Raw genomic sequence first — 14,834 nt, 5'->3', positions numbered from 1 at the left:
TGAATCACAGAATCACCCGCAAATCTAGAGGCAGAGACTCTCATTGCAAGGGAACTGTGCTTGCTCAGTGATTCGTTGCCTGAACTGAGGGCTCTCGTTCACTCTCTGATTTGTTCACTGTACTGAGGGCTCTCATTCACTTTCTGTTTCATTAGCTGAACTGAGAGCTCTCGTTCACTCTCTGATTCGTTCACTGAACTGAGAGCTCTCGTTCACTCTCTGATTCGTTCACTGAACTGAGGGCTCTCGTTCACTCTCTGATTCATTAGCTGAACTGAGGGCTCTCGTTCACTCTCTGATTCGTTCACTGAACTGAGGGCTCTCGTTCACTCTCTGATTTGTTCGCTGAACTGAGGGCTCTCGTTCATTCTCTGATTCGTTCATTGAATGTACTGTCACTGTGATTCACATTCGCACTGCCACCCAGAGAACTATCGCTAAGGATGTGATTCACATTAGCGTTGCCACTCACTCACATTTAAGTTGATATTGCACATTTAAATTGATATTTTTTTCTGAATGTACCGTTTTTATCTTAATTTTGATCTTAATTTAATATTTATTTTGCACTTATTTTTGCATGGCTGCACCACTTCGCGCTTCACCTTTTGTGAATTCACTCTTTCGCAGGTTTTTATAAGATAGGCGACTTTGAAGTCGCTCTGGATAAGAGTGTCTGCTAAATGCCGTAAATGTAACATAATACAGGAAGATGATAAAATCCTGCACCTAACATCTAGAGTCATGCAAAAGGCTTGACTAGGATGTATTATTAACCAACCAACAACTGTGATCTAGTAATACCCTACTACTATGCTCATGACCCATCGTCTCAGTACCCAGTACGACAAAGAAATTACTGCGATGACAGATTTCACACACCCTATGCACTTACTAGTTGCTTGAACAGAACACAGCAGCAGCTACAATCTGATACTGGCTCGACAAGTATCCAGAAGCAAAGCGTACTATGTTCATGGTCCATTGCCTCAACTGCAAAGTACTCAGACCACCACACAAACTTGGACTGACCTTCAAAACAAAGTAACAAGGACACACACAATGCCTTGCAAGCTTTTCATTGGGGTCATCAGGAAGGCACCTCCCTTCGTTGGTGTTTTGATGAATTACATTTAAATTTACATTTATGGCATTTGGCAGACACCCTTATCCAGAGTTGTGAACGTGGTACGAGTGGGTGAATATGGAGGTGGGTCCACTACAGAGAGTGAGATGGACATGCACGCACAAAAGTTCCAGTTCCAGGTGTTTTAATGTTGAAATCCAATGAATAAATAAATAACTGACGAATAAACGTAAAGGAAAACTGTATAAAGGAAAACTAATATGTACAATGTACTCAAGCCCGCAAAGGCTTATAAGCAGTACTTTTAAACAAGCACTGGCAACAGCAGCCAGTCTAGCCCCTAACTTCCTTGGGCTTAACGCAACACATACAATATCCACCAACCAATAACCAACCAACATCAACCTCTCCACCATCTACCCTTCCTCTAGCCTCTGAGAGGAAGCCCTCTTATACTGGTAGCCCCTCCCCTTAATTAAGCTGGGGCATACCATTACCACTAGCAGGGGTTATCTATAAACACAAACATACCATACATACATTACATAACATTACTGCAGTAACAATATATACATGACATTTCACATTCAGTGCACCATAACAATAATGATGATTAATATGTCCATCCATTGTGTACATCTGTCCTCAGGTATTCCCAGGACCTGTAACCCCCCCCTCCCCTCCTTTAGTAGGCCGAGGGCCCTTCGGCCACTATAAGAGAAGGAGCTGGCTGGGCCGCCAGTCCTCCTGAGAATCGCACATAGAGGTCAGTACTACATTTTGTCCATTACTTGAATGTCTATAGAGTCTTTTGGTGATGGGCCAGAGCTACTGGCATCATCACACACCCCCCCCCCTTACCGCAGTCACTCGCTAGAATGACGAGAGAGGAAGTCCGCTGTGACGTTCTGGGTGCCTTTCCGGTAGCGCACCTGGAACTTAAACGACTGCAGTGACAGGTACCACCGCGTAATCCTGGCATTGCTGTCACGCATGCGATGCATCCACTGCAACGCCCTATGGTCCGTTTCTAGCACAAAGTCAGCACCGGTGAGGTAATACCTCAATGAATCCAGCGCCCACTTAACTGCTAGTGCCTCCTTTTCAATTGTTGAATAGTTCAGCTCCCTAGGAAACATCTTTCTGCTGATGTAGAGGACTGGTCTCTGGTCCTCGCCCTCACCCTGCAGCAGAACTGCCCCTAGGCCGCTGCCTGAAGCGTCCGTTTGCACTATGAATGGTCTGTTGAAGTCTGGACTGCGCAATACAGGGTCTGCGCACAAGCACTCCTTGAGATCCTTGAATGCGGTCTCACACTCTTCAGTCCATTTCACCCTTTGAGGTTTGTCCTTTTTAATCAAGTCCGTTAATGCTGCCGCCCTGCTGGAGAAATTGGGGATAAACCGCCGATACCAGCCGACGAGACCCAAGAAGGACCTCACCCTTCTCTTTGTCGTTGGTGCTGGACACCCCTTGACCGCTTCCACTTTGTCAACTTGTGGGCGGATAAGCCCTCCTCCCAGGACGTAGCCCAGGTATGACACCGTGTCTCTTGCTAGGTTACACTTCGCCGGGTTCGCCGTTAATCCAGCGTCTGCGATGCGTTGGAGAACTATGCCCACGTGTTGGACGTGCTCCTCCCACGTCGGGCTGAATATTACGACATCGTCAATGTATGCTGCTGCGAAGTCCCCTGTGTCTTTCAGTACAGCATCCATTAGTCTCTGGAACGTTGCAGCAGCTCCATGGAGACCAAACGGCATGACCAGGAAATGATACAGTCCGCTCGGTACCCGGAACGCTGTCAGCTCCCTTGCTTCTGGGCACAATGGCACTTGCCAGTAACCTTTGCATAGGTCCAGTGTCGTCAGGTACCTTGCCTTCCCCAGCCGCTCGATCAGCTCATCTGCTCGCGGAATCGGGTAAGGGTCAAATGCAGAAACTGAATTCAATTTTGAGAAGTCAACGCAAAAGCGAAGCTCTCCATCCTTCTTAGGGACTAGGACCACTGGGCTGCACCATTCACTTGTGGATGGCTCAATCACCCCTAGCTCCATCATCTTTTCCACCTCCATCTTGAGGTTCGGGATCAGGCGTGCAGGAACTCTGCAATTGGTCTGCCTGATGGGCTCTTGTTTCAGTAGCCGTATTTTGTGCTCGGTGACATTAGTCCTCCCTGGGTCCTCACTGAAGACGTCCGTAGGAATGTGTTTCCTTAGCTGTAGCTGTTGCTGAAATCCCAGGTGTGAGAGACTAAGAGGTGCAGCTGGTCCGTTTCCTCCAGGAAAGTACTGTTCTTTACTCTCCTCTTCTTCATCCACGGCCCGAACCCATAGCTGTTCCGTGTTGCTTACTTTGGCTTCGTTCCATGATCTGAGCATGTTGATGTGTAGTATCTGGTGCTTCTTCTTTCTATCAGGAAGCAACAGTTCATATGAGGTTTGCCCCACTCGTCGTACAACCTCGTACGGCCCCTGCCATTTTGCAAGCAGGCTTGTGTCTGAGGTGGGCAATAAGACCAGTACTTTCTCCCCTGGCCTCAGCTCTCTGTCTCTTGAAGCCTTGTCGTACCATTCCTTCTGTTGTTGTTGGGCTTTCCTCATGTTCTCTCTGACCAACTCAGTCAGTGTTGTCATTTTTTCTCTCATTTTCAGGACGTGTGACAGAATGTTCAGTCTCTTTGTTGGATTAGGTCCTTCCCATGCCTCCTTGAGTACATCCAATGGGCCTCTCACTTCTCTTCCATAGAGGAGCTGGAACGGTGAGAACCCAGTTGACGCCTGTGGCACTTCTCGGTAGGCGAACAACACGTATGGGAGCCACTTGTCCCAGTCAGAGCCAGTCTCTGACACAAACTTGCGAAGCATGCACTTCAGGGTCTTATTGAAGCGCTCAACCAAGCCGTCAGTTTGTGGGTGGAAGGGGGTCGTCCTGATGCCTTTTATACCCATTAACGCAAAGACGTCTTTAAGCTGCTTGGACATAAAGTTTGTTCCCTGATCTGTGAGTATTTCACGTGGTATGCCTACTCTAGATATTAACTGTAGGAGTGCATTAACCAGCTGGCGTGTTTTCACTTTACTTAGCGCAAATGCTTCTGGATAGCGTGTTGCATAATCGGCAATTACTAAAATATAGCGTTTGCCACTCTGACTCTTGGGTAGGGGACCTACTACGTCCATGGCGATCCGTGAAAACGGGACGTCAATAACAGGTAAGCTTATCATGGGTACTCTGTCTGATTTTCTTTTTGGTGCTGTTAGCTGGTACTCTGGGCATGCTTTGCAGAACTCTATTATATCTAACTGCTGACGTGGCCAGTAGAATCGGTTCGCTACTCTGCTCTGAGTTTTAGCGTGCCCGAGGTGACCTGCCCATGGGTCAGAATGACCTAATTTAAGTACTTCCTGCCTCAAACCTACAGGTACCACGAGTTGTTCTATTTCACCTTTTACTCTGAAAAGAATGTCCCTAATTATTGTGAACCGGATCTCGCCCTTCTCTGTGCTCGGGTTCTCTGCCTTTAGGAATAATGGCTCAAGTGTTTTGTCCTGACGTTGTAACTGCGCTATGTTACCAGGCAATGCATCTACCTCTATATCAGGACATTCTACTTGTTCCTCAATAGCAGTGCCTCTGATTTTATCTTGTCTTTTCTGACTTTTAGACTTTTTAATTTTAGGAGTCTCATTATAGGGTAGCTCCTTCAAGAGAGTTTGATTTTCCCCTGCTACACTTTCTTGCTTAGCCTGCAGCCTGGTTACAACCATTACATCAGCTGTATTCTGCCTATCTGCTAAGAGGTCTATTAAAACGGGTACATCTCTGCCTAAAATCACGGAGTAGGGTGATTGCTGAATTATTCCCACGTTTAGTAGATAAGCCTGTCCCTGGACCTCTATGCTCACTTCTGCTGTGGGATATACCTGCTCGTCCCCGTGTATGCATTTTACCCGTAATTTCCCGGTGTGTACGACTTAATCGTTGGGAAAACATTTAGCAGATACCAGCGTCTGACTAGCTCCCGTATCTATGAGCGCTTTGAATTTTCTACTGCCTATTTTTACAGTAATTGTGCTGTTTTTAGTGTCATCAACAGTTTCAAAGCTAAACTCTTTCCTTGGGCTGTACGACAAACGACTGGAGCTACTCGATAAATTAGGACAAGCACTGATTTTGTGGCCGGTTTGGTTACAGTTAAAGCACCGTAGTGTTTTATCTGCGGGGCGTCTATCGCTAGCTGCTCTCACGTTAATCGCACTCGGGCGCCCGTGTGTAGGTGGTCTGCTATATTGTGGCATCGGACTACCCCGTCCCCCAGCAAACTTACCCAACTCGGCGTGCTGACGCGGTTTGTTGATTTCGTCTAAGCGGAAGTTGCCTTCTGTCTGTCGCGCTGCCACGAATGCCTCGGACATCTCTACCGCTTGGAGAGTTGAACCGGGACTACGCTCGATAATCCACCTCCTGAGCTCTGGCTTGACCATGCGCAGGTACTGTTCCAGCACGATCGCGTCGCCAATCTCTTCCTTGGTCTTCTCCTGTGGTGTCATCCACTTCTCGTAGAGTCCTTTCAGTCTAGTGTAGAGTTCCCGTGGTGTCTCTGCCTCGAGTATGTTGTTCATCCGGAACCTCTGACGGTAAGTGTCTTTGTTTATTTCGTATTTTCTCAGGATAGCGTCTTTTACCTTGTGGTAGTCGCCGATGTCCGTACCATCCATAGCTACGTAAGCCGCCCTGGCTTTTCCTTCCAGAAGCGGGGCCAGATGTAGCGCCCAACTTCCACTTGGCCAGTTCGCCGTTTGCGCTATGCATTCAAACATTGTGAGGAAGTGTTCGATATCATCTGACTCTTTTAACGTTGGCAGTCTTGGTGTCGGCCACGCTGTGTGTGATGAAACTTGCGATGTAGCTTGCCGAGTTTCACTTTCATACGCTTGGTCTGCGCATTCTGTTTGAGTGCGTCGTATAATCCGAGAATGAGCGAATTCGGTTGTGTCTTCGCTCTGCTCTTGTTCGCGTCTTCCTGCAGCCCGGTCCTTGTGGACTTCTTCCTGCAGTAAACCGAACTGGTGCTGCATTGAGCGCCATCTTTGCTCTTGTTTTGCGACTTCTTTTTGGAAGTAGTCGTCCCTTCCTTTTTGCTCTGTCATAAAGCTCTGGAGCATTGCACACAGCTGTTCTACGTCTGCGGGTGGGTCGCCAGACGCAGCTTCGGTGCTAGAGCTTAGAAGCGGGTCATCTTCTCTTTGCTGTGGTTGACTCATTGCTGGTGGAACTCTTTTTGGCGGCATTCTCCCAGTCTTGTAGCTTGTCTTGCATTAGAAGAGTTTGCCAACCTGTTTCTCTTCCGCAGGTGACCCTCCGTGGCCGTTTCACTGAAGCCAACCTCTTTCGGCGTCACTCTTGCAAGTCCTTGTTCGCTGCCACCATTTGTGAACGTGGTACGAGTGGGTGAATATGGAGGTGGGTCCACTACAGAGAGTGAGATGGACATGCACGCACAAAAGTTCCAGTTCCAGGTGTTTTAATGTTGAAATCCAATGAATAAATAAATAACTGACGAATAAACGTAAAGGAAAACTGTATAAAGGAAAACTAATATGTACAATGTACTCAAGCCCGCAAAGGCTTATAAGCAGTACTTTTAAACAAGCACTGGCAACAGCAGCCAGTCTAGCCCCTAACTTCCTTGGGCTTAACGCAACACATACAATATCCACCAACCAATAACCAACCAACATCAACCTCTCCACCATCTACCCTTCCTCTAGCCTCTGAGAGGAAGCCCTCTTATACTGGTAGCCCCTCCCCTTAATTAAGCTGGGGCATACCATTACCACTAGCAGGGGTTATCTATAAACACAAACATACCATACATACATTACATAACATTACTGCAGTAACAATATATTCATGACATTTCACATTCAGTGCACCATAACAATAATGATGATTAATATGTCCATCCATTGTGTACATCTGTCCTCAGGTATTCCCAGGACCTGTAACCCCCCCCTCCCCTCCTTTAGTAGGCCGAGGGCCCTTCGGCCACTATAAGAGAAGGAGCTGGCTGGGCCGCCAGTCCCCCTGAGAATCGCACATAGAGGTCAGTACTACATTTTGTCCATTACTTGAATGTCTATAGAGTCTTTTGGTGATGGGCCAGAGCTACTGGCATCATCACAAGAGTGACTTACATTTTAATCTTATTTTTTTATACAAGTGAGCAATTGAGGGTTAAGGGCCTTGCTCAGGGGCACCTCAGTCATGGCCTCAGGTCTGGGGATCGAACCCACGACCCTCCAGTCACAAGACCAGTTCTCTAACCACCAGGCCATGACTGCCCTGTTGAGCTGAATTGAGCCCCCAACACCTCCAGAAGGCTCATCAGTGAAGTCTGGCATCCCAGACCCACCCCCCTCCAAGCTCACAATGTAGCCCATCACTAGAATTTTCTAACAACCTTGCTACCCATATCCTACCATCACACACACCAAAAAATGTATCTCTTCAAGTACTATCCTTACCCCACCTAACCTCAGCCCTTATTAGCCGCACCCACTGACTAGATCTCTCAGAGCTACCGCTGACAACTCCTTTACCACTGCTCTCATCACACAGCCTCTAAATCCAAACTCAGCCAGTAGTCTTGTGGCAGACTTTACCACAAAACCCCTAGCCCCTACCTCTACGGGTCTAATATATGCTTGCCAGCCCCGCTCTCTTACCTCAGCCACCAAGTCTGCATATTTCAACCTTTTCCTTTCATATGCTGCATCAACTTCGTCTTCAAATGGAACAGTTAGCACTATGAAATACACTATCCGCTTACGTACAGAGTACAACACAACATCTGGCCTCAAGGTTGTGACTACAATACACTCTGGAACCTGCAATTTACAGCCTACATGAACCAACAGCTTCCAATTTTTTGCATCAGCCCACTTACCGCCAACTTTTGAAACCTGTGCTGGCTCCTTGCTATGCTGCCCCTCACACACAAACCTAATTACTCTATTGGAACTAGCAACTGGCATGCCATTAACTTCCAACCGCTTCTTACCCAGTGCACCTGCCAATGATTTGAGTACCTGATTATGCCTCCATGTGTAATGTCCCTGTGAAAAACTCACCTTACATGCCGACAGGATGTGCTTCAATGTACCACTTCCTGCATAGCTTACAAGTTGGATCCTCACCTAACCACTGTCCAAGGTTTTGTGGAGTTGGAAGCACATCATAAGTAGCTCCCACAAGAAATTTTATACGGCTGTCATCCAATGCCCACAACTCTCGCCAGGTGATTCTCCTCTTCTCCACACTTTCCCATTTCATCCACCGACCCTGCTTACTCTGTCCTGCAGCTTTTGCCCGCCTTACTTCCTCCTCCTGCTCTCGAATAAAACCAGTCACCATTCGCCTTCTCTCAGGTGATGTGGCCTTGCTGAATGCCCTCCATGTATCACCTGACCCTAGTCCTGCCCTCCCATTTTGCACCTGCCCTACAACATCTCTATGCTCCAATGCCCTCTTTGCTGCCTGAGTTGCCTCTTGGGAATTCCACTTTGTTCCTGTACGTGTCACTGGTGCCGCTGCTTTGATCAGTGCATCTTTCGACCCCATCAACAACATTTCTCTGCCTACCTTGGCACATTTAAACTCCTCAACTAAGCTTGTTAGTGGCAGTTCTAGCACTCTTCTTCCAAACCATGCCACACTACTAAGACAATGTGGAACCCCAAGCCATTTTCTTACAGCCTTATTAACAATCCTTTCTAGCCTCTCAACTTCAGTCATCGGAATATCATACACTGTCAGTGGCCACCTTAGACGAGGCAACAATCCAAACTGCAAACACCACAACTTTAATTTACCTGGCAAAAAGGACTTATTGATACTATTAACAGCCTCACCCATTTCCTTCCTTAACTCTACAACCTGCTCTTTGTCGTTCAGTGCTGCGGTGTACCACCTACCTAGACTCTTAACTGATTTCTCCAGAATAGACGGTATTACTTCTCCCTCCATCACATACTTTTCTTGTGTCAACTTCCCTTTCACAATTGAAACACTCCTAGACTTACTGGGTTTAACCTTCATCCTAGCCAGTCTAAGATTATCACTTAACTTCTCCAATAGCCATCGAGAACATGGAACAGTAGTTGTTAATGTAGTCATGTCATCCATGTATGTCCTAATCGGTGGGAGCCGGGTGCCATCATGCAACCTCTCCCCACCTACAACCCACTTAGAAGCCCTAATAATCACCTCCATTGCCATTGTAAATGCTAATGGTGAGATTGTATACCCTGCCATTATACCTACTTCCAGACATTGCCAAGATGTAACAAACTCCTCTGTGCTAAAACAAAACTGAATGTCTCCAATATATGCTTTATCTAGCCTCGTAATCTCATCTGGGATCTGAAAAAATTTGAATGCCTTCCACAACAGAGCATGCGGTACCGAACCAAAAACATTAGCCAGCTCTAAGAAAACCACATGTAGATCTCTTCTCTCTGTTCTTGCTATTTTAAATATTAATGGGAAAAATAATTCACAGGTCTTTGCTTTTTAGTCGGTTGTCTGCGGAATTCGATGGAAGGAAAAAAATATATTTTATGATTTTTTTTACATGACAAAATCTCAAAATGTATATAGCTATAATAAGTATTAATTCTAACAATAAAGGAATGTTATAAATAATAAAATAATAGGAATTACAGTAAATAGTGCATATTTACTCTCAGAAACGAGAACCAGGCGCTACTCGCATACATGAGATTGTAAACAGCAAGGCCCTAACCCTCAATTGCTCACTTGTATAAAAAATTTGTGTATATTTGGCGTCTGCCAAATGCCATAAACGTAACATAAAACACATTGCAGACAGGACATAAGTGCAACAGACAGACAGTACAGCACAATAAAGACAGTACAATATACAGAGTGCAAAATATAAAACAGACACTTTACTAGAGAGAGAAGTGTAAGAGGTAGGTTGTAAATCCTGTAAAGCTGCGTTGTGTTGTGAAAAGCGCTATACAAATAAAATCTGATTTGATTTGATTTAGGATTGGTTAGTGCAAATTGTGCCATGTCTCTACTTCTTCCGGCAGTTCTACCTTTCTCAGCTTCCGGAAGAAGTAGAGACGCTGCTGGGCTTTCTTGGCGGTAGAACTGGTGTTCAGGGTCCAGGTGAGGTTCTCCGCTAAGTGGACACCAAGGAACTTGGTGCTCTTAACGATCTCCACAGAGGACCCGTCGATGTTGAGCGGAGAGTGAGTGTGATGTGCTCTCCTGACAACAACCATTTCCATGGTCTTGTCCACGTTCAGGTGAAGGTTGTTGTCTTTACACCAGTCTGTCAGCCGCTGCACCTCCTCTCTGTACGCTGACTCGTCACCTTTGCTGATGAGACCCAGCACTGTTGTATCATCGGCAAACTTAATGATGTGGTTTGAACTGTGTTTTGCTACACAGTCATGAGTCAGCAGGGTGAACAGCAGAGGACTCAGAACACTGCCCTGGGGGACCCCAGTGTTCAGTGTGATGGTGCTGGAGGTGCTGTTCCCGATCCGGACTGACTGGGGTCTCCCAGTCAGGAAGTCCAGGATCCAGTTACAGAGGGGTGTGTCTGATGGTGGATAGTCTGATAATAAAATTACTGTGCTGTGTATTTCCCATTTTGGAAAGAGATTTAAAATGCTAATCTTACATTCACTGAAACTTCTCCCCTCATTAACTTTTAACTGTAACGTTGTGGGAGTCGGGGTTGGACACAAACGTGATAAAGGGCTGGTGGACACTTTAACGGAGTTGGTCTCATCTATATGAACAGCGCGCATACGGAGAGTGCGCGACTTACGAGGCATACTTAGAAACACTTTACTTAGACACTTATGGATGAATACGAAGGACCACAGTGACTACGAAAGGAAAAGAAGTTTATATGAAAGTGATTGCTGACATAATACGAGGCACAGAGAAAACACAGCAGGGACTAAAGTAAATAAGCGATACGGAAACAAAACACAATGACTAATAACACCGGACTACCGGATACACATACACAGGGGGAAACCATAGGTAACCAGAACCAAAGACAAGAAAGCTGGACTAACAGATATGAACGGTAAAACATACAAAGTGTTTAACAATGCAACACAGACCAAAGAGCACAAACTAGGACATACTAAGAATGAACATAGATTATACTTTTAGAAGTAACCATACAAGTCAAAACATACAAAGGACGTGGAGTCAAGACTGACCAATAGGAACGCAAATACTCACGCTGCTTTAAAACTAGCGATGTCAAACTCGAAAGGCAGAATTCAACTGAGTTGATTCATTTGAATTCCCAGGCCTGAGGCTATGGCTGACGTGCCCTTGAGCAAGGCACCTAACCCCAACTGCTCCCTGGGGTGCTGGGCTATGGCCAGAGGTGGGCATTCCAGGTTCAGAAAGTAAAAGTCCTCACCAGGATTTTGCTCAGGCTTCCTGGATTATGTTGATTCCATTAATTTTACCTGGATTGCACTAATTAGAAAATCTAGCAAGCTTGCGTAAAATCCTGGTGAGGACTTTTAATTTCTGAACCTGGAATGCCCACCTCTGGCTATGGCTGCCCACCGCTCTGGGCATGTGTGCACCACAGCCCCCTAGTAATCACTAGTGTGTGTTTGTGTGTGTTCTAATTGCACAGATGGGTAAATGTGGAGGACAAATTTCGATTGTGGTGTAAATTCACAATTGACAAATATAGCAAATTTCATTCAATTAGATTTCAATTCAATTTCATTTAATTTCAAGTCTGTATCAAAAGGGGAAAGTCACGTGACTGTTCCAACAACGGGTTTTGTTACATCACGCAGTTTCAATACTTTTCGCGCATTTTAGTCCGCACTTAAGTTGAAGCATCTGGTCTGACATCAGTATGTTTACTGATTACTTGTAATCAGTTGTGATTACAACAGATTACTTGTAATGTTTAATAAATAAAGCATTACACAGCATTTCCCTACCTTGCAATGTAAAATGAATAATGTCAGCTATATCAGTCAACTGACTAACAGTGTAACATAATGAAAAATACTTCTTAATGACATCATTCAAACAAACCTGTTCTCTGCAAAATTATGTGTTTTTATAACAAATTTTTTTTAGGGACACATGCTATAATATTTCATGTCATTTTTCATTTAAAAAGTTTTGGATTTAGACCCTGGTCGGCCACTACGTCACTGTGTGATGATTCGAACATCTCACAAGATTGAATCATTTTCCGAATCAATTGTTTCATTTGATTCGATCTCCCAAAAGCTCCAATTTTGCCATCACTACTTTAAACATTAAACTAGATCAGAATGACCAGAGCAATATGAACACCAGATCACAAACACAATAACTCATGACCAGAACACAGAAAACTAGGAACTAAATACCAGATGATAATGAGACACAAACCAGGAACAGCTGAGATGGCAAACGAAGGCAGGAATATAAATAAGAAGGTGTGGCGGACTGGAGGGGCGGAGCCAAGCGTGACGCTAACATTCTGTCACTGCCAGAATTTTCACATGTACCAGGATGAGGAGTAACATTCATCACATAAATCACTTAGTAAACTTGATTAAAATGTGTCAGTACAGTATTAAATAAATATTATTATCCATTTGAATCTTATTCACTATCATATACGTGAGGAGGTGCTGTCTGTTCCTGTCTACTCTCTTTGTGCATCTATTCATTTAATTAACTTTATCTGGGTCTGAGGATTTAACTCTTTCCTGAGGATTTATTTGAGTTCTTCGGTCACCAATGATGTGATGCTCTTGATCTGTAGTTAGGAGATAAATGAGAAAAGCTAAAGTTGGTTTCTGCTGACTTTGGACTCTGGTGAGACAGGTGCACTGCAACACCCCCGACACTAGTTGACACTAGCGGTGCAAACACTACGTTTCCTGTTTTTGAGTGGGTCTTCAGATGGCTGTGACCACAATGAATGCAAATAAAATATTCCAGTACATCTTGGGTGACTAGTCTACTTAGGAATCTGGTTGTAGGTTTTTGTTCCAACCAAACAGGAAAATCATCAGATTCCACCCAACCAGCTGTTTTAGTCTTCAGTAAGTGGATTATTCATACTGGGGTTCGTCATATTGTTTTATAAAAAAAATAGTTCATAGTGTATGAACTTTTTACATGTGCAGTCCCACTGGCCCTTGTGAATAAACCCGCCCACCTCTAAGTGAAGAGTAGTGTGAATCACCTTGAGCTTGTTCACTGCACATGACCAGGACCAGCACTGGAAATGAGGAGAAAGCGGGACATCATGCATTAATAGGAAATATTCACCACTATCATAGGACATTCTGCATTAATGGGAAACATTCACCAGTATTACAGGACAATATGGGAAATATTCACAACTAACACAGGACATCATGCATTAAGAGGAATTATTCACCACTATCACAAGCTCCAAATGCCTGCAGAGCTGAATTTGATTAAATATCTCAAGTTGAACAGAATCTGTGCTAATGCTGCTTCAAGCATCACATACATTATTCTCAGATACTCATGGAGACTCAAAGGAACAAACGTTAATATTTTTCACTGTTTTATCCTGTACCGTGTCAGACAGATATTTTCATTGCACTTTTCATTTAATCTCCACAACAACTGATACCGTCACTGAAGTGCTGAAAACACTGCCTAACAAATATAACAAATACAACAAGAAGTACAAATATTCAAGCAGAGAAATTAAACTTCTGATATAATCAACCATCAACATCATTAACCGTCTCTTTCAACATATTAGCATTCACTATAATGAAGACAAAGACATAATTCACTCACAGAGCATCACAGATAGACGTCTGAACTCCATACCATCCTAATACTGACTGACTGACTGACTGACAGCAATAATGTGAGTTAAAGACTGAGCACTTCCTGTGGTCTTACAGTTAGACACAGAGAGCAGGGCAGAGACAGAAATGAACATTCACACCTCTCATTTTCAGGAAAACGTGTTTGAGTTAAAAACAATTACTACTTCATCAGCTATTCTGTGAAATTAACATGTTTTGGATGTTACATGTAATGAAAATAAGTCATCTACCCCAAAAACCTTCCAGACTCATACAATAACAAAGACAGCTGGTCAATAAGAAGACTGACACATTAGGTATGAACATGGACGTAATTTTGATTTCAAAAGTGGGGGGGACATGGATACGTCGCTATTTAAATATTTGGTTTTAACCGTAAAAACTGGGGGGGACCAAAACCGGCTTTTGAAAAAGTCTGTCCTTGCTGTGGTGGACGATCATGGTTCATGGAGATGCATGGTGGGACTCACTGCTGTGGTAAACTGAAACTGGCCCAGTGTCTGGAAGACCATCCAGATTCTCTAAACTACTTGAGGTTTGTATCCTTTTCTTCCATCATGTTGAACATCATATACAACTACCCAAAGTTTAAATAAAGCTCAACTTCAGGAAGTATTTCTGTTCATGTGTTCGATTCCTCAATATTTAAAATTGTCATGGCAAGATCAGAAAAGAATCTATACCACATCCCCTTATCAAATGTCTCTTCTCTTTCTGACACTGTGTACGTGGCACGTTGGTGTGGCTGTTTCTCAAGTTACTTTTGCTCATTTGCAATGGATGTATTTTTTTTTGCAACTGTTCTTTTGCAAATGATCACATCCAATTGGATGGTGGAATTG

Source organism: Brachyhypopomus gauderio, unplaced genomic scaffold, assembly GCF_052324685.1.
Source record: "Brachyhypopomus gauderio isolate BG-103 unplaced genomic scaffold, BGAUD_0.2 sc137, whole genome shotgun sequence".
In the NCBI taxonomy this organism is placed as follows: Eukaryota; Metazoa; Chordata; class Actinopteri; order Gymnotiformes; family Hypopomidae; genus Brachyhypopomus; species Brachyhypopomus gauderio.
This window is presented reverse-complemented; position numbering follows the sequence as displayed.